General features: G+C 35.7%; 1 protein-coding gene across 1 annotated transcript in view; it reads right to left on the bottom strand.

Moving 5' to 3' along the window:
* The window catches only part of pparab (peroxisome proliferator-activated receptor alpha b), a 182,905-nt gene extending 173,908 nt beyond the window's left edge, over positions 1 to 8,997 (bottom strand). Inside the window, exons 1-2 of the mRNA XM_061916864.1 lie at positions 8,688 to 8,997; positions 8,346 to 8,456 (exon numbers count right to left, since the gene is read on the bottom strand). The gene's annotated coding sequence lies outside the window, so the exon portion shown is untranslated. The remainder of the gene's footprint in view (positions 1 to 8,345; positions 8,457 to 8,687) is intronic.
* Between the last annotated feature and the right edge of the window lie 247 nt (positions 8,998 to 9,244).

The following is a 9,244-nucleotide window of genomic DNA, read 5'->3' as shown; positions in this document are numbered from 1 at the left end:
GTATATATACACATATATATATATAAATATATATATACACATATATATAAACACACGTATATATACACACGTATATATACATATATATATATATAAACACACGTATATATACACACATATATATATATACATACATACACATATATATATATACATACATACACATATATATATATACATACATACACATATATATATATACATATATATACATATATACATATATACATATATATATACACATATATACATATATACATTTATATATATACATATATACACATATATACATATATATACATATATATACACATACATACATACATATATATATACATATATTTATATACATATATACACACGTATATATCCACATTTATATATACATACACATATACATACATATATATACACATACATATACACATACACATACATATATATACATATATATACATACATATATATACATACATATATATACATACATACATATATATACATACATACATATATATACATACACATACATACATACACATACATACACATACATACATACATACATACACATACATACATACATACATACATACATATATATATATATATATATATATGTATATATATAAATGGGTATTTCTGTCTGTCATTCCTTCGTACATTTTTCCCTTTTACGGAAGGTTTTTTGTAGAGACTAAATGATGAAAAAAACACCTAGTTGAACGTTTTAAAAGACGACAAAACAGGAAAAAAATTTAAAGTAAATTTTGAAACATAGTATATCTTCAATTTCCACCTGTTTAAAATTCAAAATTCAACCCAAAAAAAGAATAGAAAAACTAATTCAAATCTTTTAAAAAAAATTCTAATAATAATTTATGGAACATCATTAGTAATTTTTCCTGATTAAAATTCATTTTAAAATTTTGATGACATGTTTTAAATAGGTTAAAATCCAATCTGCACTTTGTTAGAATATATAACAAATTGGACCAAGCTATATTTCTAACAAAGACAAATCATTATTTCTGCTAGATTTTCCAGAACAAAAATTTGAAAAGAAATTCAAAAGACTTTGAAATAAGATTTAAATTTGATTCTAAAGATTTTCTAGATTTGCCAGAATAATTTTTTTGAATTTTAATCATAATAAGTTTGAAGAAATAATTCACAATTATTCTTCGTCGAAAAAACAGAAACTAAAATGAAGAATTAAATTAAAATGTACTTATTATTCTTTACAATAAAAAAAATAAATTTTCTTGAACATTGATTTAAATTGTCAGGAAAGAAGAGGAAGGAATTCAAAAGGTAAAAAAGTATATGTGTTTAAAAATCCTAAAATCTTTTTTAAGGTTGTATTTTTTCTCTAAAATTGTCTTTCTGAAAGTTATAAGAAGCAAAGTAAAAACATAAATGAATTTAATTAAAAAAGTGGAGACCAAGTCTTTAAAATATTTTCTTGGATTTTCAAATTCTATTTGAGTTTTGTCTCTCTTAGAAAAATGTCGAGCAAAGAGAGACCAGCTTGCTAGTAAATAAATAAAATGTAAAAAAATAGAGGCAGCTTACTGGTAAGTGCTGCTATTTGAGCTATTTTTAGAACAGGCCAGCGGGCGACTCATTTGGTCCTTACGAGCTACCTGGTGCCCACGGGCACTGCGTTGGTGACCCCTGTTTTAGATATATGCATACTAGTTTTTTTAAAATTTTTATTATCTTTGTATTTATTTTTTTAATACACTGTAGCACTCTGAGGCTGTTTGCTCAATGTAAAGTGCTTTTTACAAATAAAATCTATAAATCTATTATTTTTAATTACACACACAAGCACTATTTAATAATGAAATATTAAATTAAAACACAAAAAATCAACAGAAATATTATGAATATGAATGAAATAAATTATTTTGACATTCAATTCCAAATGGATGGAGATTTGCATATTTGGTATTGATAATGACATGTTCAAAGTTTGTTCTTTCCTCAAGTTTTGAAGTCGCAATATTCAAAATTAAAAACGTCTCACAAGGAACTGCTTGCGCACGCGCCGCTGGTCCAGTACTGCTGGTCCAGTACGAGGAGGCCTGGGTCTGGAGTGACATGCAAAGTCTAATCTGCTCTGCACTTTTCTAAATGATTGTCAGAAATGAAGCTCGGATCACAAGAACTGGGATGAACATTAAAAACAGGATCTGCTTTCTTCCCTTCATATTACACACTATATTGTTGTATTCAACACATGACTTGATAAAACAAACACAGAATAATTACAATAGTTTTTCCATCAAACGTGGTTGCAGTTTGAGGGTGTCGATGACAACTTATTACATTTATGTCATTTTTAACACTTAGGAAGTCCACACAACTACTTAAAATATTATCTGGCAAATTTGAAGGAATTAAAAAAATGTATTAACATTTAATAAATGTTAAATTCTTATGTCATTCACAACACCTGAGGATTTTATTATTCATTAGAATATTAATATTAGTATAAATATGGAAAATAAGCATAGTCAAGTGACTATTTTGTCGCACGCACGCACGCGCGCGCGCGCACACACACACACACACACACACACACACACACACACACACCTAATCATACAACTGTTGCAAATGTGAAAAATACTGCGATCTTTTATATTTAAAAAAAAGTATTACACTTTAATTTTTTATTAAAAATACATATTTGAGGTTACAGTATATATAAACAATATAAACATTAAAAAATGGGCTAAATTCTTATGACAGTCACCACACCTAGGGATTTTATTATTCATTAGACTATTAATATTAGTATAAATATGGGAAAATACTAAGCATAGTCAAGTGACTATTTTGGTGAAACTCTAGCAAAAGAAATATACAATTGCTAAAGGTCCACTGTAGAGTACTTTGGTAAGTTATGATCTCACTCACACACACACACACACACACACACACACACACACACACACACACACACACACACACACACACACACACACACACTTAATCATACAACCGTTGCAAATGTGGAAAATAGTGCGATCGTTTATATTTTAAAAAAAGTATTACACTTTAATTTTTTATTAAAAATACATATTTGAGGGTACAGTACATATATAAACAATACAAACATTAAAAAATGTGCTAAATTCTTATGACAGTCACCATACCTAGGGATTTTATTATTCAATAGACTATTGATATTAGTATGAATATGGGAAAATATTAAGCATAGTCAAGTGACTATTTTGTCACTTGACTATTTTGGTGAAACTCTAGCAAAAGAAATATACCATTGCTAAAGGTCCACTGTAGAGTACTTTGGTAAGTTATGATCTCACTCACACACACATACACACACACGCACACACACACACACACACACACACACACTTAATCATACAACCGTTGCAAATGTGGAAAATAGTGCGATCTTTTATATTTTAAAAAAAGTATTACACTTTAATTTTTTATTGAAAATACATATTTGAGGGTACAGTACATATATAAACAATACAAACATTAAAAAATGGGCTAAATTCTTATGACAGTCACCATACCTAGGGATTTCATTATTCAATAGACTATTGATATTAGTATAAATATGGGAAAATATTAAGCATAGTCAAGTGACTATTTTGCCTCACACGCACGCACACACACACACACACACACACACACACACACACACACACACACACACACACACACACACACACACACACACACACACACACACACACACACACACACACACACACACACACAGCTGTTGCAAATGTTAAAAATAGTGTGCTCTTTTAAATAAAAAAAAAAAAAAATTTTAAAATTTGTAATAAAAATACATGTTTGAGGGTACAGTATATAAAAAAATATATACATTAAAAAAATGTGTTAAATTCTTATGTCAGTTACCACACCTGGGTATTTTATTATTAGACTATTAATATAGGAAAATAATAAGCATAGTCAAGTGACTATTTTGTCTCACTTACACACACACACAAACATATAACTGTATATGCTACATCTAGTGTGCATTGTGAAATTAATAAGTCTTCTGACACACACACACACACGCACACGCACACGCACACGCACACGCACACACACTAAATGTAGTAGTTTGCTGCATATACTTCCCATGAGGAGGAATATGAAAAGTATAATTTATTTAACACACAATGGATTGAAATAAAGTACAAATTATGTCAGTAAATGTAATATATGTTTAGTCACACTGACTAGAAATTTTAAATACCTTTATAAATAACGACAATTTGTACTTTTACGTGAACAAGTTGTGTTAGACTTGGACAAAAATAAAAAATAAAAATGGTTCTTCAAGCTCAAGTTCAATGCCAGCATCACCTTCTCAATTGCCAGCTCCGAAGTCGTCTTTTTGAAGCTTTTTGACCAGATTCTTGAATGTTTAACTTCACTTTTAAGTCCTCACGTACTAAACATTACATATACACAGAAAGGCAAAAAGTTATGTCAATAGAAGCCAAATGCACAAAGTAATTGCTACTAGAAAAGACACACCAATATGCATGTGTGTGCACAGACAAGGTTCTGGACCGGGGCAAGGCACTGGACCGGGACAAGGGTCAGATAAAGGTCTATATTGGAGGAAAGACTGCAGCTTGGCGCCATCAAGACCACGCCGTGCTGCCGCGAGCAGACCGAGAGGCTCGATGTCCTCTTTTACTTTTTTATCCACTATAAAAAAGTGTTTTCTGACATAATTCTGAAGCTAGAATAGAATAGAATAGAATGAACTTTATTGTCATTATATCTGCATATAACGAGATTAAAGACTCCAACTTAAGGTGCGGTAGTGGGAACAAATATGGGGTGAAATAAATGACATAAGAGGTAATAAAGGAAAAACTAACAATTGAAATAAATAGACTACTATCCAATAAAAACAATAAGCAATTCTGCACAATATACAAAACACTATAGAAGTACAAAATACAAATACTGTACAATATACAGAACAAGACAGGAGTAAAGAAGTAATAAATAACAATCAGTGACGGACGTATTGCACTCGAAGGGTAGTATTGCACAGCAGGGTATTAGGGCATTATATTGTATAGATATAATGCCTTATTTGTCTTTTTTTTTACCACACTATGTACTTATTATGTACTATTTACAACACAACAATTCAAGAAAAGTCTCTTCTGGAACATTCTACAAGCAGGCGCAACTGGCGGAGAAGAGCACACACTGTATAGTGGGGCAAAAAAGTATTTAGTCAGCCATCGATTGTGCAAGTTCTCCCACTTAAAATGATGACAGAGGTCTGTAATTTTCATCATAGGTACACTTCAACTGTGAGAGACAGAATGTGGAAAAAAAATCCAGGAATTCACATTGTAGGAATTTTAAAGAATTTATTTGTAAATTATGGTAGAATATAAGTATTTGGTCAACCATTCAAAGCTCTCACTGGCTCAAAATCTCACGATACATGGCCCCATTCATTCTTTCCTTAACACAAATCAATCGTCCTGTCCCCTTAGCACATAGGTGTCAAACTCTGGCCCGCGGGCCAAATTTGGCCTGCCGTGTAATTTCATTTGGCCCTTGAGGCAATATCAAATTAACATTAGAGCTGGCCCGCCGGTGCTATACAGTTGTGTCGCTGTAGCACCGCATTCACAGATTTCCCGGGAGACTCTCGAATTTCAGTGCCCCTCCCGAAAATCTCCCGATGCAACCATTCTCCCGAATGCCACCCGGACAACAATATTGGGGGTGTGCCTTTAGTGTCCCCTACAACCTGTCGTCAAGTCTGTTTTTCCTCCTCACAAACAGCGTGCCGGCCCAGTCACGTAATATATGTGGCTTCTACACACATGTAAGTAAATGCAAGGCATACTTGGTCAACAGCCATACAGGTCACACTGAGGGTGGCCATATGAACAACTTTAACAATGTTACAAATATGCGTCACACTGTGAACCCACACCAAACAAGAATGGCCAACACATTTTGGGAGAACATTTGCACCGTAACACAACAAAAACACAACAGAACAAATACCCAGAACCCGTTGCAGCACTAACTCTTCCGGACCACTACAATATACACCCCGCCCTCCCCGCTACCAACAAACCCCCCTAACCTCGCCCACCTGAGCCCCAACATTAAAAAGGCCTGAATGGTTGATTTATTCCTTGTTATTTTATTTTCAAATGTATTAGCCTCTGGAAAAAGTTAATGTTGATATTTACCTCAGAAGGCTGCAAATACAAAAGAGGCATTCATTTTTTATTTAAATTTGATTTGATATGCCATTGATAATTTTTAATTATTATTGTTATTATTATTTGAAACTCAATTTTGCATGTCACTATAAAGTTATATAAGCCTTGCTTGTTCAATATTCAATGGAAAACTTGTTTATTAAAAGGTTAATTTGTTCAACCTCTGCCCGCGGCTTTGTTCAGTTTTAAATTTTGGCCCACTCTATTTGAGTTTGACACCCCTGCCTTCGCCGAAAAACAGCCACAAAGCATGTTGTTTCCACCCCCATGCTTCACAGTAGGTGTGGTGTTCTTGGGATGCAACTCAGTACACTGAAAAAAGTGACTTTTTGGAGCTGTAAACTCTATTAGAGTAACTGTCATTATTAATACCTAATATTTTTAACATTCAGTAACAACAAGAGTTTCTTAAGTAAAATTAAACATTTTATTAACGTAATACATGAATTATGGGGGAAGAGTAAGTTTTACTTATGTTTCCTTATACTATTTAAATGTTTAATAGCTGTACGTACATAAACCTAAAAATAAGGATCACTTCACAAAGCACTGCAAGGTGGCATTATGGTTAATTCTTATCTTGCGTTTATAATGTGTTACAGAGTCGATGTTTATCAGAAATATATTTGGTGTGGGTTCACAGAGTGTGGCGCATATTAATAAGAATGTTAAAGTTGTTTATATCACAACCGTCAGTGTAAAAGGTATGGCTGTTGACCAAGTATGCATTGCAATCTCGTATTGGAAACAACGAAACACATGCGTCCCTCCAACACGTAAACCGAAAGGTGTAAAAGTGGGCGCGGTGAAATGCTGAAGAACAGCTGTCCCCAACCACCGTGCCGCGGCCGCAGAATATTTTCATAATAATGTCTTATTAATCACACTCATTTTTATCCTGCACGCCATTTATAAGCGCAGGAGTGAGAAGAGGTTATAAAATAATTAGCGCTCCGACGGCTATTCGAGGAAATATGGTATATAAAGTTTACTCAAAATTTTGAGTAATATTATGTTCCTGCCGATGAAAAACAAGTAGACTTTACTTAATTTGTTTAAATAAATATAACTTAAAACTTGGATGTTATTAAGTAACTGTTACTTAATATCTTCACAACTGTTGTTATATGGTAAGTAGAATTTACTTGATACTGGCAAGTGAGTGTTACTTGATATTGCAGGGTTACATTTTACTTAAATCATTTGCGTGCAAATACTTACAATATTTTTTTTAAGTAAACCTTATGAGTTATTTTTTTCAGTGTATTCTTCTTCCTCCAAACACGACGAGTTGAGTTTATACCAAAATGGATACAAGGATGATACAGCAGAGGATTGGGAGAATGTCATGTGGTCAGATGAAACCAAAATAGAACGTTTTGGTATAAACTCAACTCGTAGTGTTTGGAGGAAGAAGAATACTGAGTTGCATTCCAAGAACACCATAACTACTGTGAAGCATGGGGGTGGAAACATCATGCTTTGGGCTGTTTTTCTGCTAAGGGGACAGGACGATTTATCTGTGTTAAGGAAAGAATGAATGGGGCCATGTATTGTACGATTTTGAGCCAAAACCATCAGTGAGCGCTTTGAATGGTTGACCAAATACTTATTTTCCACCATAATTTACAAATAAATTCTTTAAAATTCCTACAATGTGAATTCCTGGATTTTTTTTCACATTCTGTCTCTCACAGTTGACGTGTACCTATGATGAAAATTACAGACCTCTGGCATCATTTTAAGTGGGAGAACTTGCACAATCGGTGGCTGACTAAACACTTTTTTGCCCCACTGTATTAACGTACCTGCTCATCATCATGGCGGCACAAAGAGACAGAAAAAAGGCGAGATTTGGACCACATTAGCAAAGTGATGCTCGCCCAAACAAAAGCTCAAAGTCACCAAAAACAATTTTTTGCTCTCTCCTGCGCTCGGGCCGCATCGCCCGCTGCGGCAAGGTCTTGCCAGAGAGAAGTTCCACAAGAAAAGTTGCTACGTGCTCGCCAAAAAACGGGACAGGATGTAAACCAAGGAAAAGGCCGAAGCCGAGGCGACGCTACTCACCGTCTTGGAAGACGCCGCATCGTTTCCCCGTCCTCTTCCCGCTTCCGTCCCACCATCTCGGCGTCGGCGGGCCCTCGCGGCCTGAGCCCCCCCCCAGAGTTCAAGTCGGGCCTGAAACAATAGGAGGCCATGAGGCTGCTGCTTGAGTAGCGCACCAGGAATGTTAGCAAATGAGACGAAAAAAAAAAATAAAGATGCTAAAGAGCATGGAAGAATGAAGACGTCTGGCCGGCTTTGGCAAGATGCCCTCACTTCTGGAGTTGAAGAAAGTATTCAACACACACAGAAAGCGGACACGGCGCGCAGAAAAGCTGAGAAAAAAAAAAAGATGCGCTCACTAACATTTTCTCCTCTCCTGCTTCCGTACGCAGTTGGCGCTCCTCCCGCGAAAGCCAGCTCCGATCACTCGGCCTGGAAGTTGAGGACCGAGGTCCCGGAGGCGGGATAGGAAAACCCCGACATCAGGCGACATGCCGGGATATTTCTTCGAAAAAATGCAACACGTGGAAACTGTAAAAAGTGGCTAACTTTTTCGCTGCAAGTTGGAGGCAGAGGGTTAAAATCCAAAGCCGGTGCAAAAAAAAAAAAAAAAGGGAAGAAAAGCTACGTCTATGGAAGGGAGGGCGGGCGGCGATGGCGGCGGCGGCGAGGCCCGGACTGACCCCCCCCCCCCCCCCCCCCTCGCAGCTACTCCCCCCCCCCCCCCCTCCTCCTCTCTTCTCCCTCCAAGTCTCCCCCTGGCGTGAGGCGGCGGCAGAAAGAGAGGCTGCGGAGCGGCGGCGGGGAGAAAGAGAAAGAGAGAGGGAGGAGGCGAGTGGGAGGGGACGGGGCCACCGCCATGATGAAATAGGAGGCGTGGCCTGGAGGAGGAGAGTGTGCGGAAGGGCGGGGCTTGAGGA

Source organism: Nerophis ophidion, linkage group LG12 (genome assembly GCF_033978795.1).
Source record: "Nerophis ophidion isolate RoL-2023_Sa linkage group LG12, RoL_Noph_v1.0, whole genome shotgun sequence".
In the NCBI taxonomy this organism is placed as follows: domain Eukaryota; kingdom Metazoa; phylum Chordata; class Actinopteri; order Syngnathiformes; family Syngnathidae; genus Nerophis; species Nerophis ophidion.
Note: the sequence above shows the minus strand (reverse complement) of the source record. Positions and strands in the feature narration are given on the sequence as shown.